This window comes from Sapajus apella, unplaced genomic scaffold (assembly GCF_009761245.1).
Source record: "Sapajus apella isolate SASKATOON/1434 unplaced genomic scaffold, GSC_monkey_1.0 scaffold244, whole genome shotgun sequence".
In the NCBI taxonomy this organism is placed as follows: domain Eukaryota; kingdom Metazoa; phylum Chordata; class Mammalia; order Primates; family Cebidae; genus Sapajus; species Sapajus apella.
The window spans coordinates 13034-38779 of NW_022437184.1; the positions used below are offsets into that span (position 1 = coordinate 13034).

The following is a 25746-nucleotide window of genomic DNA, read 5'->3' on the forward strand; positions in this document are numbered from 1 at the left end:
GCCCACCTTCACCTCTCAAAAGTGCTGGGATTGTAGGCAGGAGCCGCCATGCCCAGCCTTAAGGAATCATTCACCTTTTCTAACTAGCTAGTATTTTCCCACTATTATTCTTCAATGTCTTTATTAATGTTTCCTTTAAATCTATTCTTCCTTTGGCATTCTGTAATTTAGTCTTCCTTTGTAATATCATTCTGTTATTTTCATTTATTCCTCTCCTGAGTTCATTCAACTTTATTTCTTTTTTTCTTTTTTGTACATTTCTTATTTTTGAATTACAAATCCAAGGTTACTGAAGCCCAGATAAATAATTATGCTTATTTTATTTTAGGTTCTTGTGTCAAAATGTTCTACATTAAGTCAATTAAGTATAAAGGTCCTATTAAGAGGGGAGAGAAACTTGGAACTCTATTGCCCTTGCAGAAAGTTTCTCCTGGCATATAATTGCATGTGCACATTCAAAACTGTGGCTTGAGTGATCCTACTGCATACCTGTAAATGGAAGGCAAATGGTCAGGTCTTCAGAATAAAAAATCATCTTCTTAAAAACCTGGATGCATATCCTGCTCTTCAAGAAATTGGTGTTCACAAAGGATTAAAGCTTGAAGGGATGAATACTCCATTTTCCATGACGTGATTACTATACTTTGCATGCCTGTATCAAAACATCTCATGTACCTCATAAATATATATACCTATGTACCCACACAATTTTTTAATTAAAAAAAAGAATTTGAGTTTAAATAGAAACATGATAAATGCAAGAAAGAAAACATTTTAACTCATTGTAAGTCTGATGTTCGAGTGAACTGCTTTCTTCAAGCTGTTTGATCTTTCTGTCACCTAGGGAATACGGGTGGTTTTGTTTTTTAGATTTCTCCGTCCCGAAGATCTAAGATAAATAAACAAGGAAACCTAAGCTGGGCCAGGCTACATTTTTCACACCTTTAAAACTAGCGACCTTTCTGCTTGAAAATAAAAAGCCTATGGTACAAGAACAGCCAGTGGTTTACAATGCTAGATTTAGCATACATTTAATACATATCCAATGAAGAATTTGAGTGTAGGTAGTGAACTCTCAGCAATATCCTTTGGTTTATCGTATTGGCTGGAGGGAGAGCTGCTTTTGTGGATAATACAAGATTTGCTGGTATTTCCAGCCACATTTGTCCACATGGTTACGAACAATGACAGTCCAATAAATCATTCCAGATTTCAAGGAGGCTGCACTACAAGAAGGACTAGAATGAGAACGAGGCCTACCTTCATCTGAAGTGTCTCATGGAACCGGGCCTGCCAACTTCATCTAGCCGTATGCATATTACAGCTGCTTAGTTCTATACATTTTGTATTATATCTATGTTATTCTGTCTTAGTTATATTGACAACAGGTACTAAGAGGAAACAAGACCATACAAATGTCCAAGGGACCAGAAATAATTCTGGCTCCTTAGAGTTGAGCCTATCAGTAAGAAATAAGTTGAACTAATCATTCCAGAAACTTTCTTCATGAATTTCTGCTTAACTTTGTTTGGAATGCAGACAATGACAGCAGAATGACTACATTCTCATGTGTAGATTGTTAAACGTAATTAACCGAAGTGTATTATCAGAGAAATGGTTGCATTTGTGCATCAGGACATATATATAAGAATGTTCATGATATCACTACTTTTCAGAGCAAAACCTTCAACGACCTAAAAGCCCACCAACAGTGAAATCAATAAATAATGTCAAAGGTATGGAATGTAATAGTTGACAGCAGTCATGATAAATGAACTCCAGTCCAGGTAAACATAACAACCTGAATGAATCATAGCAATATAACTTTAAGTTTAAAAAGTCCAAAAGATCACACCACACATGATATTCTTTTTATAACGTTAAAAGAGTTAAAATTAAAATACAACACAATACTTTCAGCCTTTTCAATCTCTGTGTTTTATCATACAGCATAAAATTGGGGTTTGCATTTCAACCCAATAAGACATTTTTTAGTAGACCAGCGCATTCACATTAATAAATATGACTCATATATTTGTACCCAATACCTTTCCCCTTTTACATATACAATTATATAAAAATTTTATGTAATATATAAATTTTATACAATAAAATTATATAAAAAGGGAAGCAAGAAAATAATGAACCCTAGTTAACGCATGACTAGCTAGGGAGGGCCACACAGAAAGATTTAAGTTACTTTCAATGCTGTAGTTTTGCAGTTGGGAAGTAATTGCGTGGGTATTTATTATTATGAATAACATAACACAGAATCAACAGGACTTGCATGTGGGTGGCCAGGAAGGGAGTTAATGATGACTCTCAGATAGCTGAGAATCCATGTCACACAATCTGCACCTTCGTATTAGCTTGGTGCAAAAGGAATCGCGGTTTTTGCCATTACTTTCAGTGGCAAAGTATATCTAGCACTGTCTGATTTGAATAGGCATCTCCTTGGTACCAAGTAACTTTAGGTTGTTTCCAGAAATTTGCTTGCAAAAAATAAATGCTGGACTCCATTGCGACACCCAAAAAGGAAATACCACATCAGCTCTTCAAGGCAATTTTTAAAGAAGCTCTAAAATATTTGCACAATAAAATCTATGCTTATTTTTACAGATAATCATCCTTCTAATTATTAGGAGGCAAAACACAGGTGGATATGGATATTGCTTTAAAAACTAAGACTCATGACCTGGAATGGAGAAATTCTCAAGGTAGGGCAGGAACGCTGGCTTCCCCTCAGCATTCTCACATTTGCTCAATGGCAATGCAAACTTGGGGCCAAAGGACTTCTCAGGAAGAACTGGAATACAGCGTCCTCTAGTGCAACAAATCCGTGTGGGTTTTTTCCCCTTTGTCTTTAAGGTTTAGATGTCAAACGTTTGGCTTAAGTATAAAAATATTACAGCTGCGGTGTCCGCTGCCGCTGCCTGAGCCAACTCCGCTCCACCCAGTGCGATGGAGGCCTCAGCCCAGGTCTTCGTGGAGAGCCCGGACATGGTCTATGGCCCCGAGGCCATTGAGGCGCAATAGGAGTACCAGATGACGCGCGTCAGCCCCTAGTGGGGCGTCCTCAAGGTGCACCCACAACCACGCGCTTCACCTTCCAGACCCCCTGCAGGTGCCCCGGCTCGGGGTCATGCCTGTCGGCTGGGGCAGGAACAACGGCGTCACCATCACCGCCGCGGTGCTGGCCAAGCCACCGCGTCTGTCCTGGCCCAGGTGCAGCGGCCGCAAGGAGGCCAACTACTATGGCTCGCTGATTCAGGCGGGCACCATGAGCCTGGGCTCGGACGCCTTGGGCCAGGAGGTGTTCGTGCCCTACAGTGCGCTGCTGCCCATGGCAGCGTCCAACCACCTCGTGTTTGATGGCTGGGACATCTCATTGCTGAACATCTCCAAGGCGATGCGGCGCGCGAAGGTGCTGGACTGGGAGCTACAGTAGCAACTGTGGCCGCACATGGAAGCCCTGCGGCCTCTGCCATCTCCGAGTTCATCGCGGACAACCGCATCCCGGGCTCGCGCCTGCAGTAACTGAACGGATCCGCAATGACATCCCAGACTTGCGGTCTAGCGCGGGGCTGGACAAAGGCACCGTGCTGTGGACGGGCAACACAGAGCGCTTCTGTGAGGTGGTTCCGGGCCTCAGCGACACGGCCGAGAACCCGCTGCGCACCACTGAGCTCGGCCTGCAGGTGTCTCGCTCCAGCTCTTCGCCGTCGCCGGCATCCGGGAGGGCTGTGCCTTCCTCAGTGGGTCCCCACAGAACACCCTGGTCCCCGGGGAGCTTGAGCTCGCGTGTCAGCGCCGGGTTTTCGTGGGCGGAGGTGACTTCAAGTCCGGCCAGACCAAAGTCAAGTCCGTGCTCGTGGACTTCCTCATCAGCTGTGGCCTCAAGACCACGTCCATCGTGAGTTACAACCACCGGGGCAACAACGATGGGCAGAACCTGTCGGCGCCTTGCAGTTTCGCTCTAAGGAGGTGTCCAAGAGCAACGTGGTGGACGACATGGTGCGGAGCAACCCAGTGCTCTATACGCCTGGTGAGGAGCCCGACCACTGCGTGGTCATCAAGTACGTGGGTACCTGGGCGACAGCAAGCGCGCGGGGTGAGTAAACCTCGGAGCTAACGCTGGGCAGGACCAACACACTGGTGTGCAGGACACGTGCCAGGACTCGCTGCTGGCCGCGCCCATCACACTAGACCGGGCGCTGCTGACCGAGCTTTGCCGGCGCCTGAGCTTCTGCGCTGACGCTGACCCGGAGCCACAGACCTTCCACCCTGTGCTGTCCCTGCTCAGCTTCCTATGCAAGGCGCCGCTGGTGCCGCAGAGCAGCCCGGTGATCAATGCGCTTTTCCGCCAGCGCAGCAGCATCAAGAACATCCTCAGGGCCTGCGTGTGGCTCCCGCCACAGAACCACATGCTCCTGGAGCATAGGATGCAGCGCCCAGGGCCCGGCCTCAAGCAAGTCAACCCGTGGCTGCCGCCTGCCCTGTGTCGAACAAGACCGGAACCCGTTTCCACCACCAGCTGCACCAGTGATGCCAATGGGCACCCACAAGTGTAGGAACCCCAGATGCTCACCACCTGAGGCCCCGTCACACAGCTTCCCAGCCGTTCCTCCCGCTGCCCCCCGTGACTCCACATTTCCAGGCGGCCCCAAAGAAAGTAAAGCCGCTGCCACTCTAAAAAAAAAAAAATTACAAAGTTTTGAATGACAGAGGAGTAACAGTACGAAGAAACTTACTTTTCGTTAGTAACCATGATGATAATATATACATTAAAAATTGTGGTATCAGATATTCTGTCATGTTTGATAGCTAGACATTAATAATGTGAATAAAATCAATATTTACTTTGAAAAATGTTTTGAATTATCTGCAAGAGATAAACTTAACAGAAGAAAAAGGAGAGAAGTGGCCAATTGAAGAGGCCAGGTGACAGAGGAAACAATCCTTGCATCCATTTGAAATTGATCACACTCTGTGGCATATTACAGAGTTCACACACCTGTTTCCTCTGTGCTATGTTATTCATAATAATAACTACCCATAGAAAATCGGCTTGCCTTCTGACTAACCTCTCCCATGTTTTGTACAATACTAATGAGGCCAGCAAGGATCACAAGGAAGGAAAAACAAAAAATAGGAGCATCCTATTTTTGTGTTTCTTCAGTACAACCTACAATAAGAGCTTTCCCCCACTGTCTCCATTTACCAAATTTTTGCCTAGAAAATTAAACAGATTTCTCCAGAATCCTCTAACAAATGCAAATGTTTTTCACATGAAAACATTTGCTTACAGAACTCAAATATTCTTCAAAGACTAAAGTTTGAAATCCATCTAATGTCAAACTCCTTTATCTACAATCCACTAGTTTTAAGTAAATAGCACTTTTAATATACTTCCAAAGTAAATAGAGACATTTCGATTAGATGAAACATTACAGTTACTCTGTAAGTTCTTATGTTGCTTTGGCCTGTCATCATCCCCTATTATGTTTTACGCTTCCATTTCCTTACAGAGTAAGTCAGGCCTACCAGAGAAATGTACATGAGTTCACAAACTTAGAGTACTCTGAGTTTTGCTCTAAGATTCATTATAGTGCTCAGTTCACTAGGTTCAGCTACTGGGCCACTAAAAAGCATGATTTAGAGCAGCAGCTTCTCATTCTAGGTAGAAGAGGCCAATGGTACTCATCATCTCTCCATGCTAGTCGGCAATGGGGAGAAACTCACCCCCAACCTCCCTTCTCTAGCCCCTCTCTGTTTTGCTCGATTATCCTCAGTGCAAATTCCACTGGCATTCTATCACCTGACCATTCCGGTATGTAGACTCCCAACCCCTCCTAGAACATGTCATGATAGAGTGATCCCAAGTGAGACCAGAGGCTTATCCCTTCAGAATGCCACCACCGCTCTGATCCCCAACTCCGACTCTGTTAAGCTATTTCTTTTCTTTGTCCTCGTATCTTAATCAGCTTTTTTTTTTTTTTTTTTCTTTTGTGCTGGAGTCTCACTCTGTTGCCCAGGCTGGAGTGCAGTGACACGATCTCAGCTCACTGAAACCTCTGCTTCCCAGGTTCAAGCTACTCTCCTGACTCAGCCTCCTCAGTAGGTGGGACTACAGGCGTCTGCCACCATGCCTAGCTAATTTTGTGTCTTTTTAGTAGAGATGGGGTTTCACCATGCTGGCCAAGCTGGTCTCAAACTCCTGACCTTGTATTGTCCCACCTTGGCCTCCCAAAGTGCTGAGATTACAGGTGTGAGCCACCACGCCCAGCCCCTAATCAGGTTTTAAGTCCGCTATTATATGCTGCTTTTGTATCCTCCTGAAATCTTAAAGTATAAATTATATGATCTGTAATTGTTATACCATCCAGTCCTCACAAAACCGTATTTTTTTTAAACAGTAAAATCAGCTCCACTGGCATTTATGGAGTAGTTACTAATGCTGCAATACTATTCTGAGAGGGAGGAACACATAGGGAGACATGAGAAGCCTTAGAGCTTACAGTGAGAAATAACGTGGTACAGTGGTGAGAATGTACACACAAATATAGTCTCTCTAAATACAGGGATATAAAACTGCATTTTTTAAAACTGCCATTACACATCACATTGTAATCTAATTGCTTCATAGGTAAAAATACTTAAATGTTTTTCCTAATATCCCAAACTGGATAGTGATGAACATATTTAATTCTCTCTCTTTTCATTTTACTTGATTTCTGAGACCATTCAGATACTGTGGGGGAACTTAGGGGAACAAGCTTGAAAACCAAAGTGCTTAAGTAAAATTTATTGAGTGCTCACTATGTGCTAACTACTAGTATGGCAGATTCTGAGGATAAAACAGTGAGCAAAAACCAGCAGTGATCTTGCACTGATGGAGTTTACAGTGCAATGGAATGAATTGGCAATAATCAGACCAGTCAATGATGAATTATCACAGGAATAAGTGCTGCACAGAAGAGCCAGATTCTGAGTACACAGCACAGAGGGCACAACATGGACCTGGCCATGAGCAGGGAATGGACCGGATGTCCAGGAGGGCTTCCATGATCAAGGACACACAGCTAGAGGAAAAACCTGAGGAGCACAGAGAGTACGCCAGGCAGAGAGAGGTGGGGGCAAATTCCTTGTGACTAGAGGGTGCAGGACAGTTCCAAGGAACTGAGAGGAAGTGGGAACCAAAGGGCAAGGGACAGCTTGATGGGAAATGAGGTAAAGCAGCAGGGAGGGACCAGACCTTGCAGGACCTTGTGGGTTGTGTTAAGGATAGATCTTCACCCTCAAGACAATAAGCAGCCACAAAGGAGTTCTGCCTCTGTTGCTAATTACATCCTAAGACCACTTATGCAGAGCATCTGGCGGAGTCCCAGATCCGTAGCAGTAGGCAGCGAATGCTGATTCCCTCCCAAAGGCGTCCTACAACATTTACTGCTTTATCCAAATAGTCTACCAATTAACAATCAAAATGAGTATCTCTTGTATTTTCACATCAGTATCATTGTGAAATGAATTAGTATGTTTGAGTCTTAATGGAATGTCCATTATCTGTCAATATACAAATACAACCAGTTTTTGATATGCAAAGTTTCTACCTCTGAAACCAAATGCAGATCAAAATGCAGAATCCAACAAATGTGAAACCTGTGTATAGAGGGCTGATGTTTTGTATATATGGGTTCCAAAGAGCCAACTGCAGGACTTGAGTCTGTGCAATATTTGATATCTGTGGGGGTCTGAGAACCAATTCCCCATAGATACCAATGCGCAAGTAGATATACAAAAAGCAATTGTACTTTTATTCCCTAGAGATGAACATTTTGGAAATGAGATTAGGAAAACAATTTCATTTATAATAGCGTCAAAAAAAATACTAGTTGTAACTCCGAGAAATGAAGCACAAGATATATTCTGAAAACAATAAGAGTGTTGGAAGAAATTTAAGAGAAACTAAACAAATGGAAGTATACCATATGTTCTTTAAAATGGGAAGAACATAGCATTATCAAGATGGCAATACTTGAAATTCATTGAAAACCTTAATATAATCAAGATGGCAGTATTCCCTAAGTTGATCTATAGATTCGATTCAATTTCTATCACAATTCAAGTTGCTTTTGTTCCCAGAAACCAACAAGCTGACTCTAAAATTCATATGGAAATAGAAAGGATTCAGAATGACCAAAGCCATTTTGTAAAAAGAAGAACAAAGTAGAGTACTCCCACTTCTAGATTTCAAATTTTACTACAAATCAACAGTAATGAAGAGTCTATGTACTGGCATGGAATAGACATATAGGTCAATTGACCAGAACTGAGAATCCAGATGTCCATTGATTTTTGACAAGGGTGCCCAGATAATTTAATGGGAGAAAGAATCTCTTTTATCTTTTTAACCAACAGAATTTTATTTCATTAATCATGAAGTTACCTTCACATTTGTCTACAAACACAGCCAGTAAGGAAACACAAACTATCAGCTTTCTTGCTGTAGTACAAAATGTTCAGTGGCCGGCTCACTTAAAGGCAGAGTCAACCCTACGGGGACTCAAGATCAGTCACAACTACTTGGGAGGACAACACAAAAACCACCAGCTTTCTTGCCGTGGTGCTGGATGTTCAGTGGCAGGGTCACTTGAAGGTGGAGTCAACCCTGATGGGGACTCGAGATTAGTCACAAATCTTTAGTGGTAGAACACAAAGACCACCAGCTTTCTTGCTGTGGTGCCGAATGTTCAGATATTCAGTGCCATGGTCACTTAAAGGCAGAGTCAACCCTGACAGGGGCTAGAGATCAGTCACAACTACTTGGGAGGAGAAAACAAAGACTGCCAACTTTCTTGTTGTGCTACGGATGTTCAGTGGCAGGATCACGTGAAGGCAGAGTCAACCCTGACGTGGACTCAGATCAGTCACAACTACTTAGAAGGAGAACACAAAGACCGCCAGCTTTATTGCTGTGGTGCCAGGTGTTCAGTGGCAGGCTCACTTGAAGGTGGAATCAACCCTGATGGGGACTCCAGATCAGTCACTACTTGGAGGAAAATGCAAAGACCACCAGCTTTCTTGCTGTGGAGTCAGACGTTCATTGAGTGGGAGGCTCACTTGAAGGCATAGTGAACCATGACGCATACTCAAGATCTGTGCAAAGTACTTGGGGCGAGAACACAAAGACCACCAGCTTTCTTGCTGTGGTGCCAGATGTTCAGTGGCAGGCTCACTTAGAGGTGGAGTCAACCCTGACGGGGACTCAAGATCAGTCACAACTGCATGGGAAGAGAACACAAAGACCGCCAACTGTATTGCTGTGGTGTCGGATGTTCAGTGGCAGGCTTACATGAAGGCGGAATCAACCGGGATGGGGGCTCCATATCAGTCACAACTATGTGGGAGGAGAACACAAAGACCGCCAGCTTTGTTCCTGTGGTGCCGGATATTCAGCGGCTGCCTCACTTGAAAGCAGAGTCAACCCTGATGGGGACTCCATATCAACAACAAGTACTTGGGAGGAGGACACAAAGTCCGCCAGCTTTCCTGTTGTGGTGCCGGATGTTCAGTGGCAGGGTCACGTGACGGCGGAATTGACCATGACGGGGACTCAAAATCAGTCACAATGACTTGGGAGGAGAACACAAAGTCCGCCAGCTTTTTGTTGTGGTGCCGGATGTTCAGTGGCAGGCTCACGTGAAGGTGGAATCAACTGTGACGGGGACTCAAGATCAGTCACAACTACTTGGGAGGAGAACACAAAGACCGCCAGCTTTCTTGCTATGTTGCTGGATGTTCAGTGGCAGGCTGACTTGCAGGTAGAATCAACCCTGATGGGAACTCGAGATCAGTCAGAAGTACTTGGTGGGAGAGCTCGAAGACCACCAGCTTAATTGCTGTGGTGCTGAATGCTCAGTGGCAGGATCACTTAAAGGTGCAGCCAACCCTGACGAGGACTCGAGATCAGACACAACTACTTGGGAGGACAACACAAAGCCTGCCAGCTTTCTTGCTGGATATTAAGTGGCAGGCTCACTTGAAGGCGGAGTCATCCCTGACAGGGACTTGAGATCAGTCACAAATATTTGGGAGGAGAATATACAGACTGCCAGCTTTCTTGTTGTGCTGTCGGATGTTAACTGAGTGGCATGCACACTTGAAGGCAAAGTGAACCATGACGGCGACTCAAGATCTGTGCAAAGTACTTGGAAGGAGAACACAAAGACCACGAGCTTTCTTCCTGTAGTGCCAGATGTTCAGGAGCAGGCTCACTTGAAGGTGAAACCAACCGTGACATGGACTCGAGATCAGTTACAACTGCTTGGGAGGAGAACACAAAGACTGCCAGCTTTCTTGCTGTGGTGCCTGATGTTCAGTGGCAGGCTCACCTGAAGGTGGAGTCAACCTTGATGGGGACTCAAGATCAGTCACAACTACTTCAGAGGAGAACACAAAGACATCTAGATTTTTTGCTGTGGTGCCGGATGATCAGTAGCAGGCTGACTTGAAGAAAGAGTCAACCCTGATGGGGACTCGAGATCAGTCACAACTACTTGGGAGGAGAAGAAAAATACCACCAGCTTTATTGCTGTGCTGCCGGACATTCAGTGGCAGGCTCACTTGAAGGTGGAGTCAACCCTGATGGGGCCTAGAGATCAGTCACAAGTACTTGGGAGGAGAACCCAAAGATCACCAGCTTTCTTGCTGTGGTGCCGGATGATCAATGGCAGGCTCACTTGAAGTTGGATTCAACCTTGATGGGGACTCCAGATCAGTCACAACTACTTGGGAGGAGAACAGAAAGACCACCAACTTTATTGCTGTGGTGCCAGATGTTCAGTGGCAGGCTAACTTGTTGGCAAAGTCAACCCTCAAGGAAACTGGAAGTCAGTCACACTACTTAAGAGGAGAACACAAAGACAACCAGCTTTCTTGTGGTGGTGCCAGATGTTCAGTGCTAGGTTCAACTGGAGGCAAAGTCAACCCTGACAGAGACACGACATCAGTCACATTACTTAAGACGACAACACAAAGACCACCAGCTTTCTTGTGATGGTGCCGGATGTTCAGTGACAGGCTCACTTGGAGGCAAAGTCAACCCTGATGAGGACATGACATCAGTCACATTACTTAAGAGGAGAACACAAAGATCACCAGCTTTCTTGCTGTGGTGCTGGATGTTCCATGGCAGGCTCACTTGAAGGCAGAGTCAACCCTGACTGGGAGTTGAGATCGGTAGCAAATACTTGGGTGGAGAATATAAATACCACCAGCTTTGTTGCTGTGGTGTCAGATGTTCATGCTGTGGCAGGCTGACTTGAAGGCAAAGTAAACTCTGATGGTTACTCGAGATCTGTCAATGTACTTGGGAGAACACAAAGACCACCAGCTGACCTGCTGTGCTGCTGGATGTTCAGTGGCAGGCTCACTTGCAGGCAGTCAACCCTGACGGGGACTTGAGATCAGTCACAAATAGTTGGGAGGAAAATAACAAGACTGCCAGCTTTCTTGTTGTGCTGTTGGATGTTCATTCAGTAGCAGACTCACTTGAAGGCAAAGGTTAATCATGACGGGGACATGACATCCTTCCAGAGTGCTTGGGAGGAGAACACAAGAATCGCCAACTTCCCTGCTGTGGTGCCAGATGTTTACTGGCAGGCTCACTTGAAGGTGATATCAACCCTGACAGGGACTCGTGATCAGTCACAACTACTTGGGAGAGAACACAAAGACCACAAGCTTTCTTGTTGTGGTGCCAGATGTTCAGTGGCAGGCACACTTGAAGGCAGAGTCCACCATGATGGGGACTCGAGAGCAGTCACATCCACTTGGGAGAGAACACAAAGACTGCCAGCTTTCTTGCTGTGTTGAGGGATGATCAGTGGTGGGCTTTCTTGAAGGCAGAGTCAACCCTGATGGGGACTTGAGATCAATCACAACTCTTGGGAGGAGAACACAAAGACCGCCAGCTTTGTTGTTGTGATGTCAGATGTTCAGTGGCAGGCTCACTCTAAGTTGGAATCAATCTTAATGGAGACTCAAGGTCAGTAACAACTACTTTGGAGGAGAACACAAGGGCTGCCCGCTGTCTTGCTGTTGTTTTGGATGTTCAATAGCAGGCTTATTGGAAGGCAGAAGTGTCTTGAAGGGAACTTGAGATCAATCAGAATTATTTTTCTCCAGTAGCAGGGTCATTAGAAGATGGAATCAACCCTGCAAGGAACTCGCTTTTAACTTCAATATTTGGGGGTTGGGGGAAAAAATCCAGGTCTCGGTGGAAGATTTGGAGGAAAACCCCGGGGTGGATAGGCATTCCTCACTGCAAATGGAGCATATGGTGGACCTGGGAAATCGCTTGGTGGAAAATCATGTGGAGAAACTCCAAACAGGGTTCCTGGTGGAGGTGGGGGGGAAAGGAGTTCCTCTTCTCATATCGGTAACGTATCTGTAATGCTCTCTGCCAAATCCTGTGTTTGGAACATCAACTGCAGAAGGATCTTTGTGTAAAAATTTGAATTTCATCTCTGTGTCAGCTAATTTTTGTCTGTACTTAGCATTTTCTTTCCTTAATCCTTTGAGGTTAATTTCAGCAGTCCGAGCTGCCAACCAATTGTCATGTGCTTTTTTCTTAAGGAGTAAAATCTGGTCTTGATAAGGAAGAATCATTCTTTCCAACTCTTCTTGAAGATGTTGGGCTTGCTTTCTATACTTGTCCAGCTGGTCAGTGGTATAATTGATCTTTTTGTCTTGTTTAGAAAGTTTCTCTTGTCTCTCTAACTGGTCATTTTCCTCTACAGTGAATGTTTTGTAAAGTCTCTTTGTCGTTTCTTCATGTAATTCAGTCATTGCTTCAAGTTTCTGTTGAAGCTTCTGATTCTCACTTTTTTGTAGAAAACTAAATTTTTCAAGTAGGCTACATTTTTCTTTGATTTGCTCAGAAAGCTCTGCAGCAAGCTTTTTCTCTCTTCCCGCATACCGCTGACTCCTGACTGATCTAAAACTTCTCCACAGGAAAAGGGGAATAGCAACAAATCCAATAACACCTGCCCATATCACTAATTCCCACGGAAAACCATTAGAATTTGATACCATACTTTCCAGCAGTGCTGCCACCATCCTGTGTAGCTTCTCCATGACCAGCCCAAGGTAGGGCTCAGGAGTAGCTCTGGGCTCCTACATAGCACCAAGCCTGTTCTGGTGGTTGCCGCAGTAACCTAATAACTTGGAATCAGTAGCCTTCAGTCTGGAACTGGAGCAGACCACTGCAGAACCGGCTGCGGGGGGAGCTGTGGACAGGGGCGGGGCGGTGGAGGGCACTGGAGAACAGGTAGCCTTCAGTCTGGAACCCGAATCCACACGCGGCAACTGGGGCAGACCACTGTGGAACCGGCTGCGGGGGGAGCTGTGGGATGCGGACACCCACAGGCCTCACAGGCCCACGCTGACCACCCTGACCCATGTGTTACACTTTACATCTTGAGGTGGCGCAGGTCCGGGCCTGACCCCCATTTAACTGTTTTTTTATTGGTAATATCATATTGTGTTAATTAGCTTTTTAATAATAAAAAGATTTGTTAGGGAGAGACTGCAAATTTATGATTCTTCAAAATTGCCTTGGCCATTAGTGACATTTTGCTCTTCTATGTGAATTCTACTATCAACATGTGAAGTTTCATTTAAAAATTCATTTTGGCTATTTTTTTTTGTTGTTAGTTTTTAGAAACAGGGTCTCACTCTGTCACCCAGGCTAGAGTGCAGTGGTGCACAGCTCACTACAGCCTCGAAACCCTGGACTCAAGAGCTCCTCCCACCTCAGCCTTCCAAGTAGCTAGGACTACAGGTGTGTGCCACCACACTGAGACATTTTGGTATTTTGAATTGCGTTATATTTACAGGTGATTTGGGACACATTTCCTTTTCGCATCATGAAGGTAACATTTTCCCCATTTAAGATTATTTTTTGTGCCCTTCGCAAACATTTTGTAATTTTCTATGTTGATGTTTTGTGAATATTTTGTTCTTATTACTGGTTTAAGAGTAGCTTTTAAAAAATCACTTTTTTTTTCTGACAGAGTCTCGCTTTATCACCCAGTCTGGAGTGTCGTGGGTGCAATCTTGGCTCACTGCAACCTATGGCTCCCAGGTTTATCTGATTGTCATGTCTCAGCCTCTGAGTAGCTGGGATAACAGGCATACACCAACATGCCTTGCTAATTTGTGTATTTTTAGTTAAGACAGCGTTTTGCCATTTTGGCCAGGCTGCTCTCGAACTCCTGGCCTCAAGTGATCTGCCCACCTCGGCTCCCCCGAGTGTCGTGATTATAGGCATGAGCCACTGTCTCAGCCGAATCACATTTCTTAATTGGTCACCGAATGCAGGAACACCATTTGAATTTATATTAAGCAATGTTTGTTTTTTAAAAAAATCTCTATGATATGTTCAGTTAAAACAAAACATCAGAATGCATCCTACAAAATAAGCATATTGTTTGATAAAACTCAAACAAGAGTTACAACATAAAATGTAAAATTCATTAATTTGAATTTCAGGCATTTGAAGCCACTATTCTAAGTGTGAAACTGTTCCATTACTTTACATTCTTTTTATTAGTGAGAAAATACAGATATACCATTACTGTCTTTAGATTTCTAAAACAATCATCATTTCCCTCCATCTTTAATAATTCAGTCAGTTATAGAATTACATATTACCATAGTAGTCTGAAGATTTTACTCTTGTTGCTGATGAGAAGTTTGACTAGATACCATTGACGTCCCTCTGTAGATACTGTCTATTACTTCAGGTAGCATCTTAAATTTTCCCTTTTTCATGATGCTCTGCAGCTTTACTTTGGTAGCTGACTTAATTTTATTATTATCAACACTTACAGCTAATTTCCCATCTAGAGGCATTTCTTTCTTCATTTCTAGTAAACTCTGTGTCATTATCAATTTGAGTGTTACTTTTCTACCGTCTTTCTCTTCTTGGCCATTTGTCAACATTTATTAGCTAAAACCCTGTTAAGTCTATTCGTTTATCCTCCAAGTTTCACAAGTGTTCTCATGTTTTTTATATCTTACTGTCTCTAACTTATTCATTTCTTATGAATGAATTAGCATCATATTTATACATTCTCACTTTCATTAGTCTAATGATTTCTTTGTAATTTTAATTATATTGACCATATTTGTCAAATCCAAGATATTTAATTGTTTCAATTTAATATTTTTTTCTCTGACATATGCAATTTTGGCTCCTTGGATGTCCCTATTTCTTGTTCTTTTCAATTTTTCCCCCTTTGGCTCTTTGATAAACCCCAAGTAAATATCGTTCAGATTCTTCTGTCATTTCGTTTTCATTCATTTTCTGCTTGGTAGGGATTTTTAAGTTGCCTTTTTTAGGAATCCATGTGTTGTGAAAATTGAATTTTCACATTTTAAGGGGTTATTTTTTAATATCTTTTTTGGTACTCACTTCTCTCTGCTGGATAAGAGTGTCTCATTAAATTATCATGGTACCCTTCTTTAACAAATCTTTTTAAACAAGTTTTGGTAGGAAAACTGGATATCTATCTTTAAAAATTAATGTGGACCCCTACTCTATACTATATACAAAAATTAACTCCAAATGGATCAACGAGCTAAACACAAGAGATAAAACTATAAAACTCCTAGAAGAAAACACAGGCATAAATCTTAATATCCTTTCTTGACATTTGCTAAGAGAGCAGATTGTAAGTGCTCTTACCACAAAAAATGGTAATTGTGTGAGGACAGGAATACATTAAGTAGCTTCCCTGTAGTATTCGATTTACTGTGTATATGTATATCAAAACATCATGTCACACACCTTAAATACATGCAATTTTAATAAAAAATAAAAATTTTAAGGAAAAATACAAAATGAAGAGTTCTGATGGTAAATGTAATGACTGCTGTCTATAAAAATAGACATTTTTCCAGAGAAGACATACAAACAGCCAATGGGTATATGAAAGGGTGCTCAATGTCACTAATCATCAGGAAAATGCAGATCAAAATCACAATGACATATCACCTGTTAGGAAGGTTATTATCAAGAAAAAAGCCAAATGGTAACAAGTTGTATTAGTCCATTTTCATGCTGCTGATAAAGGCATACCTGAGACTGGGCAATTTACAAAAGAAAGATGTTTAATGGACTCACAGTTTTCTACATTGCTAGGGAGGCCTCACAATCATGGCAGAAGGTGAAAGACACATCTCACATGGCGGCAGACAAGAGAAGAGAGAGCTTGTGCAGGGAAACTTGCTTTTTAAAACCATCATATTTCATGACACTTATTCACTGTCATGAGAACAGTGTCGGAAAAACCCACCCCCATGATTCAATTATCTCCCACTGGGTCCCTCCCACCATACATGGAAATTATGGGAGCTACAAGATGAGATTTGGATGATGACACAGAGCCAAACCATATCATGGGTGTTGGCGAAAACATTGAGAAATTGAAACCATTTTTATTGTGTTGTGGGAATGTAGAGAATGATGCAGCCATGATGGAAAACAGTATAGAGGCTCCTCCAAAAATTCAAAATAGAACTACCTTGTGATCTAGCAATCCTACTTCTGGGTGTATACAACCAAGAGAATTGAAATCAGGATCCTGAAGCACTATCGGCATTCCCATGTTCACCGTAGCATTAGTCACAATAGCCAAGATAAGGAAACAAACTAAACGTCTGTCAACAGATGAATGGATAAAGAAAGTGGGGGCATATACATACCATGGAATATTATTCCACCCTAAAAAAAGAAGGAAATCCTTCCATTTGTAGTAACATGAATTAACGTAGTGGACATCAAGCTAAGTGAAATAAGACAGTCACAGAAGGACAAACACTAGGTGATTCCACTTATATGAGACATTTAAAATAGTCAAACACCCAGAAGAGGAAAATAGAATTGTGATTACCGGGGGCTTGAATGAGTTGAAAATGGGCAATTGTTGCTCAATGGGTATAAAGCTTCAGTCAGGCAAGATGAAAAAGTTCTAGAGGTCTGCCATACAACATAGCACCTACAGTTAAAATATGGCATTGTGTACTTAAAAACATGTTAGGAAGATAGTTCTCATTTCTCACAATATGAGAAAAAAAATGAGAAAAAAACAATATGAGAAAAAATATATATATATTATTTTTCTTAACATACAGAAAAATAATAAACAAAGACCACACACATAAAAGAATACATGAAAAGTTTTGAAAGTTATGAATATGTTTAGTACCTTGATTGTACTAAATGATATCACATGTGTATGCATGTTCAAACTCAACAAAATACATACATTAAGTCTGTGCAGTTTTGTGTTTACAAATTATACCTCAATGACGCTAAAAAATATCCTATGACCTTGGATTAGACAATGGCTTTTTAGGTATGACAGCTAAAACACAAGCAGTCAAAGGAAAAAATATATAATAAAACTTCATCAAAATTATAAAACTTATATGCTTCAAAGAACATTATTGAGAAAGTGAAAATGAAAACCGTATAATAGAATAAGATATTTGCTAATTATATATCTGACAAAGATCTAGTATCTAGGATATATAAAGAATCCTTACTAGTCAACAATAAAAAGTAGCCCAATTAAAACCTAGACAAAGGATTTAAATAGACATTTCTCCAAAAAAGATAAATAGTTAACGAGCACGAGAAAAGATGCTCAATATCCTTAGCAATTAAATAAATTCAAATTAAAACAATGAGATACCATTTTACACCCACTAAGATCACTGTAATTGAAAATACAGGTAATAACAAATATTGGTGAGAATGTGGAGAAATTGGAATTCTCATACATTGCTAGTGCAAATGTAATTGAGTTGGAAAATAACTTGACATTTCCTCAGAGAGTCCAACATACAGTTACCATATGACTCAGCAATTTCACTTCTAGGTATATACCCAAGAGAAGTAAAAACATATGTCCATAGAAAACTTATACACAAATGTTCGTAGCAGTATTATTAATAGTGGTCCCAGAGTGGAGACAACCTGAATGTCCATCAAGTGATGAATGAATAAACATGTTAGCATATCCATTCAATGGTATTATCCAGTCACAAAAAAAGAATGAAGTACTGATACCTAGATGAACCCTGAAGACATTATACTAGGTGAAAGAAGCTGGGCACAAAAGGCCACCTACTGTAGGATTCCATTTATATGAAATGTCTAGAATAGGCAAATCCATGCAGTGAAAAGTAGATTAATAATTGCCAGGTGCCAGGAAAGTGGAGAATGGGGAATGGCTACTAATGTGCATGGTTTTTCATTTAGGGGTGATGAAAGTGTTCTGCAATTAGATAGTGATAGGATGCATGACTTCGTGAATATACTTAAAAACCAGTGAATTGTACAATTTAAGGAATGAATTTTATGGTTTGTTAATTCAATCTGAAATTAAAACAGATTAAATATTAATTAGCAGATATAAAAGGCATTTGATATATATCATAGTTCTTCCTTTTCCTCTTCCCTATTCCCAGATCCTAAGGAAACGCTGATGTCCTACGTCACCATGTTTATCCTGCGGCTTCTTATATTGCCCGGCTCATCTCCAGGCACTCATAGTTGAGAAACATGGGCCTAGGAAGCCGAAAAGGGAATCAAAGAGCCAGAGGTTCTCGGGTCGCTTAGGTGATGGCCGCGGGAAACACTTTCTACTCCATTTTTCTCGTGGGAAAGGAAATGTATTTCAGATTAGACTATATAGTTGGTTGGAAAAGACTTTAAAATTCTTCACGTTTTTTTTTGCTCTCATTTTGTATTCCTGAAACCACTTTCCCAAGGATTACAACAGCAAAAAGGGAGCATTTCCCCCCATTATCAAAGTTATTGCCATTGAAAAATCATATGCATTTCCTATCTATCTATCTATCTATCTATCATGGATTCGTCTATCACTGTATTCATTTATTTGGTCCCCAGTAACTTGATGAACTTGAATCACTATCCCTGAGTCTGAGTCTGGGAGACTGAAAAAACCAAGGACCAAGACTCTGAATTAAGGTAAATTAACCTCCATTAGGGACGCTAAGTAGATTTTAATCTATATGCTAACTTCAATCATTAACAGTTGAGAAACGTTCTGTACTGAGCAAGATCCTAGGGACATGTCTGTGACTAGCTTGACAGAATGATGTGATGATTAGTAATGTCTGCTTGAACTCATGCAGGAAATTCAGAGTCTGTGTACTGCAGAGACTCCACCCTGGCTTAGCGAATGCTCCCTCAGGGGCCTCTAGCCAGAAAACCTCCCGGTAGTATCACTCAAACCTTGAAATACTGCATTCGGCGCAATATGAAGTCGTATTGTGTGTGTACGTTTCACCTTCAGCAGCCTGCAGCTTAACTTAAAGCAAATCAAACCAAATGCCCACTCTGTTGTAACGATTATAACCTGTCCCATCCATTATTCTGTCAACGACAAACGAAATGACTTATTGGAGAATGCCTATTTAGGCTTCTGTCTTGTAGGAAAGTCAGCCACCCCATACATTACATCCGGTATGTTCAGGGTGCTATGGCTATAGACACACCCCATTCATTAGAAAACTTAGAAATAATTTCCTATCTTAAAATTATTATTGCCATCAAATTCCCTCTTATTTCACTTCCCAAGTGGTGATGGCTAATCTCTCATACTTGTAATTATTTGCATTCTTTCTCAGTCAGCACAGAGGATGTGTGTGTGTGTGTGTGTGTGTGTGTGTGTGTGTGTGTGTGTGTGAAGGGGGAATGGGGATGGGTAGAATGGGATGACTCCAATGTTTACTTTGCATTTTCAAGTCAGAGATGGAAGGCACCAAATGGGGACTCATTATTAAGCTAAGGCTCCCACAGAGTCAGACGCAGAAGTGGGCTTGTTATGTATGGGTAGGGCTTTCAGCATATGATAAAAGGATCTTTTTTAAAAACAGTGTTGGAAAAACTGGTTTTCCAGTTGGAAAAAGTAAAGGTTGTGAACTTTGTGTGTAAAAAAAACCATGAAGGACTGGAAGGGAATGCAGGTGTCGTGTTTATAAGCTTTTGGTTCGAGTCCCTCTTAACAAGGTCTCCAAAGCAGGAAAACGGGAGGGAACAAAAGGTGAAAATTAAGGTGGGGCTCTGGGGCCCTGCAGGGCGCTGTGGGCCTTGTGTGAGCTGGGACTGCGCCCGCAGCCTGCTTGGGCTGCTCTTCTCCCGCCAGGGAAAGCCGGGTGGCCGCGTCCTGCAGCCGTGCCTGGACTGAAGCCGTCCCACATGTCCCCACCCTCCAGCATGTGCTCACCTGTCTCCCTCTTGCACTAGCCTCAGAACAAAATAGAATGACTAAAGGACAGCAACTCCTGAAGACAGTCTGGAAGTGCCCAGAATGGGAGGCATGGAAGCCCCTCCCCAGGAGGACTCTCCCTCATTAATGGACCATTGCTTTAATTTCAATTTATTTAATTGTTTACAATTCACTATGCTATGTATTTCATCTTTGCCTTTTTTGCAATACTGGAGGTATAAATTGTGTAGAGACTTTCAGAAAGTTCTAATTCATTGATAGATTTTTGCAAATTTGACTTCACAAAAGTATATTATCACAACAACGACTTTGTGTGTAAACATTGTGCCTGTTTAAAAGAGCAGTGCCACATAGAAAAATGTTGAAACAGCTTCTGTAAATGGAGAGATGTTCATTTTGCACATCCACATTTGTGAAAGATAAAATTTCTCAAGATCTCAGATCTTTTAATATCTTTATGTTATCATGGTGATTCCCTGTGGTTTTTGATGGATCCCATCAAAAGACTTGGGTTGTGCAGCACAGTATTTCAGATAACTGCAATTTTAAATCTGGGTGCACACAATTTCCAACAATAGCAATATGCACTTATATATTTCCCTTTTTAACCTATTTCTTCATGAATATGAAGAAATAAATATATAATGAATATATATTTATTTGCTCATTACTGTTATAGTCACATGACTGTTGTTAGAATACCCAAGTGCTTATGCTTGCAAAAAAATGTATTTGTGCCTATTTTATTGTGTAAAGTAGCCTATAGTGTTCTGTCATGCTTTTATGTGTCTCAAGTAAATCCCCTTTTGAAAATGTAAATGCACAGCTTTAACATTTTTTAAAATGTTTTTTCCCAGAATTACAGTTTCGTGATTTTTATCTTTTGGGATTTCAGCATTCAAAATTATGGCATTTGGGGTTGTATCTTGGGGGTTATAATTGGCTTCCATAGGAAATGAACTGAAGTTTACATTGAATTTCATTTTCGAGTAGATGAGAAAGCAGGAGAAGGTGAACTTTTTTTTTTTTTTCTTCACGGGGTGTTCCTGAGTTTATCTGGGGCACACCCAGGCGAGGGCCCACACACCTAGAAGAAGGCGTTGGGCCTCTTGGTGGTGAAGCGTGGCTTGTGCTGACGGCGCAGGACGCGGTGGGGCAGCGGGAGCTTGATCTTGGAGTCGTGGAACTGCTTGACGGACGGCCGGTGGCACTTGCTGGCTGCGATCTCCTCCACTTTCTTGATCTGGATGGAGTGGGCCCCGGCACGGTGCCAGCGCCCATGTCTCGGTAGCACTGGGTGACAGTGCCTGCTGCGGTCAGGTCCCGGTATTCCGGGTACATGTTGCGGGTATTTTTTTTTTTTTTTTTTATAATGACTGTAGTAATCAGTTTATTTCACAGATTAATCATTCTTGAACGTACAAGCTCCAGAGGAGCAACTGGGTCTTTAAATATCCACAAGTATTTCCATCAGATGGATTTTCACCCTTACATCCAAACAGACCTAAGCAGTTAAAACATAAGAAAAATAAGAGCTATGGCCGGGCACGGTGGCTCACGCCTATAATCCCAGCCCTTTGGGAGGCCGAGGCGGGTGGATCACGAGGTCAAGTGATCGAGACCAACCTGGTCAACATGGTGAAACCCCGTCTCTGCTAAAACTACAAAAAATTAGCTGGGCATGGTGGCGCGTGCCTGTAATCCCAGCGACTCAGGAGGCTGAGGCAGGAGAATTGCCTGAACCCAGGAGGCGGAGGTTGCGGTGAGCCGAGATCGCGCCATTGCACTCCAGCCTGGGTAACAAGAGCGAAACTCTGTCTCAAAAAAAAAAAAAAAAAAGAAAGAAAAAAAGAAAAATAAGAGCTATTAGCCATGTATTAACCGAGAAACCTCGTATAAACCAAAGACTATGGAAGAGAGAAAGAAGGGCTGAAAGGCCAAAGGGTGAAGGAGCAGGGAGATGTAAAAGAGTTGGGAACAAAGCCCATTACATTTGATGTACTAATAGCTCCAATCCATTTAAATGTTGACCAGTTAAACTGAGACCTTAAAATGCAGGATGTGGGTAGAGTTTAATCTGGTTGGTCATAACTTTCACCTAAGACGTAGCTCCTTCAGAATAAAATGCATACAGACACAGCTTCATGTGCTTCACCTTGCTTTTCATAACTGTTTTGAGTTTAAATGGATTCCACTTAAAAATAATCTCCTACAGGTGAGTGGAGCTTTTTCTTTCCCATCCAAGCACACACCAAACCCACCATCCCCCTCACACCTTGCTGTTATACAAATTTAAGTCAATAAGGAACGCTTTTAGTCTCACACCTAGGTAATGCCTGTAGAAGTGGCTTGTCACACACACGCTTCTCTGCTAGGAGGCAATGTTGGTGCAGAGTACAGTATTTACAGTTTGTTGTTCCAAGTATGTACAACACGCAGCACTGCTCTATCAGGTAAACATGTACACAGGGGAAGATGAGGCGTGGGCTCATAGAAAGCAGTCCAATGGAAATCAAAAGGACTTGTCTCTTTCAGAGTTCCCCTATCTTTATTTGTAGAGGTTATCCAATAATTTCTTTAATTACATCGCATATTTCTGAGTCCATTCCTGAGCTATTCTGTTGTACTTTTCTCTGTCTGTTTTTGTAGATCCGAGCAATCTCAGGCACTAAAGGATCATCTGGACTGGGATCACACAACAGAGAACAGATGGACAGGAGTACTTTTGAAATAGTGCTGGAGACCACTGTGACCGCAGAATATCAAGACACATGCTGCCATTACTATTAATATTTGGATGATAAATTCTTGTTGTAAATGCAATCTTAGGTGGTTTGAAGGGGTAATGTGTTGGGAAAGGTCAAGAAAAATACTCCACCCTAATAGGGACTGTCATTTGGCCCCATTATTGTAGCTTGCCAATGGAACATATCATCTCCCACAGGACCTGCTGAACACTGCGCTGGAGGGTCACGGGCCAGGTCATTCAATTCCTTGTGGATTCTCTTCAGAGCCCTGGTGAGAGGCGGGTGGCGGCGGCCCCCGGGGCGGGGACGGGGGCGGGGGCGGGGAAAGGGCTAGGGAGCCTGAGGCCGCTTGGGCGATCGCGCTCGGCCGGGGAAGATGGAGAGTTCAGGAGAGCGGGTCCGGTGGGACGGGCTGAGGACCGGGGGCCGGGGGCCGGGTCCCACCCCGCTCCTGGGCCTGCCGCAGCGGGAACGCCTCACCCGGCGCGTCCTTTATTCGCCGCCGCCGCCGCCGGAACTGTTTCTTCCTCCCAGATCAGCGCCGCCTCCTCAGCCGCCGCAGATCCCTCCGCCGGGAAGAAAAGCGGCAAACCCGGGCTCAGCCGGCGCCTCCCAGGCGGACAGCCAGAGGGACTGCCTGCTTTCCTGTCCGCCTGCGGCAGGGGGGCCGAGGGAACGGGACGGCGGGCGGGCGAGCCGCACCGCGGGGGTGAAGCCGCCGGAGCACTGGGTGGGACTGGCCCCATTTTTTTTTTTTTTTGTAATTGGTATTCCATATTGCTTTTAATCAAGAAACAAATTTTACAGCAAAGAAAGTGAGGCAATGGCTTGTGACCGGGTCACCACAGTCATACTGCACACCTCACCAGGAGGAAGCAGCTGGATCCGCAGAAGGGCGAAACGGCCTTGGGAAGACTCTGTGACAGCGCCGCTTGGGAGCCATCGGCCAAGGCTCAGAGCAGTCGGAACTGACTTTCCTGGATGGACTGATGGTGCTGCAGACAACCGCCCGGCACTGCCGGCATTCCTCTTCCTAAGTAATTCAGGTTTTTCCTCACTTTTTTTGTACCATTTTAAAGTTACTGTCTTTTGATATGCATAATTGTTTATGGTAAGATTTATAACATGCATTCAATACATACTTTCTTTTCCCCATTAATCAGTTCATTAGAAATATTTTAAAATCAGCTATTTTATGAAGCTATGAGTTCCAGAAAGTAAAGGTGACATCGGGAAAATTATCAAAAGCTATTTAAAGCATCTGTAAGATGGTCTCTCTTTCTCTCTTCTACAGATGAATCACACCTTTGAGCTTAATCTTTGAAAGGTTAGAGAATCAATGAATTCTTATAATGAAAATCGGGCTTTTGTTTCCTTTTTCAAATATCTTGGACAAATCATCTGTTTAAAATTTGTTCTTGTATTTATTGGTTTTGCAGAAGAAGGCATCGTCATGCACAGTATTTGTAATTAAAAGCAAATCATTTGTTTAAAAAGGCAGTTTGCAAAAAAAATGTTTTTGGTCTTTTATAATTCTAATTAAAAGAATATCTGGCAAATTAAAAAAAAATAACTCATTTGCTCCTACACTTTAGAATTATTGCTGGAGATCTGCCTTTAAGGTTGAAAAGGAGACAAAGACTGTGTAAATGTCTTCATTACCAGTTCTCAAAATGTCTGAAGTTATTTTCGTGGTAAAAGTTAATTTACTTAAAAAAAAAAAAAAAAAAAAAAAAGACGGGGAGGGTTAGCCATGCTGAGGGTTGGGGAAAAGACGGAGATGACAGCCATGGGGTCACGGACGAGGACGGGTCTGCAGTGGGGTGGACGGAGGGGACTAACACGCAACAGGCAGCCAGGGGAAGAAACTGGAAGAGAAGCAGAACGGCAGAGCTGGGGACAAGGGGACAGGGAGGGAGAAGCTGTACCAAGGGGATACGGGGGAGGCCACGGCCGGAGGCGCTCCAGGACGTATGCGCAGACTCGCGCTGGCTGGAGAGCCGCTCTGTGCTTCTTAGGTGGGTAACTGCCTTCATTCATCCAAGGCCCGGGTGTGATTCTCTCTGGTTAAAATGTTAGTGGTCTTTTTTTTTTTTTTTTTTTTTTTAATGAATTAAAAGTTTAATTCTGAACCATTTTTTATAACCACATTTTCTCTTGAAGCATCGTATCACAGCAGGTTACAACAACTTTGGGATAAAAGGCAACTGGTAAACTGCCCAAAGCAAGGTTCCAAATAACACCTCTTACTGATTTGCGCTACCCATACATATCCCAAATAAAGTTTTTGATCAAAAACATGAAATAATAGATCCACCTGCTTATTTTAACCATATTAAAAAGGAAACTAATTGGACCATTTTCTATTTGCCTATTTTATACAAAAAGGCTACACAATGTTACACTTTATTCAGATTACAATTAGAGTGATTATGAATTAGTGTTCTACACCATTACTCAATTCTTAAAAATTAGAAATTGCTGTAGCAGTATTCACTATAACAACACTACGAGAGACTTAAAAAACTAACAGTTACTGCAAAAAATAAATAAATAAATAAAAGAGCTACTTCAAAGCAAGCAGTCAGTACCATTACAGATATTTTTTTTAAAAAAATTTTAAGCAAGGCTAGGGTTTGATAAATTCCATCTTGTGATCCATTCTTGTGCAT

The 25746-nt window shown here is 42.5% G+C and overlaps 3 pseudogenes; 1 reads left to right on the plus strand and 2 right to left on the minus strand.

The window, feature by feature from the left end:
- The first annotated feature begins 2832 nt into the window (after window positions 1–2832).
- Window positions 2833–4595, plus strand: LOC116545056 (annotated as a pseudogene).
- A 16203-nt stretch (window positions 4596–20798) lies between these two features.
- On the minus strand, window positions 20799–21668 carry LOC116545049 (annotated as a pseudogene).
- An 800-nt stretch (window positions 21669–22468) lies between these two features.
- LOC116545047 lies at window positions 22469–23497 on the minus strand (annotated as a pseudogene).
- Between the last annotated feature and the right edge of the window lie 2249 nt (window positions 23498–25746).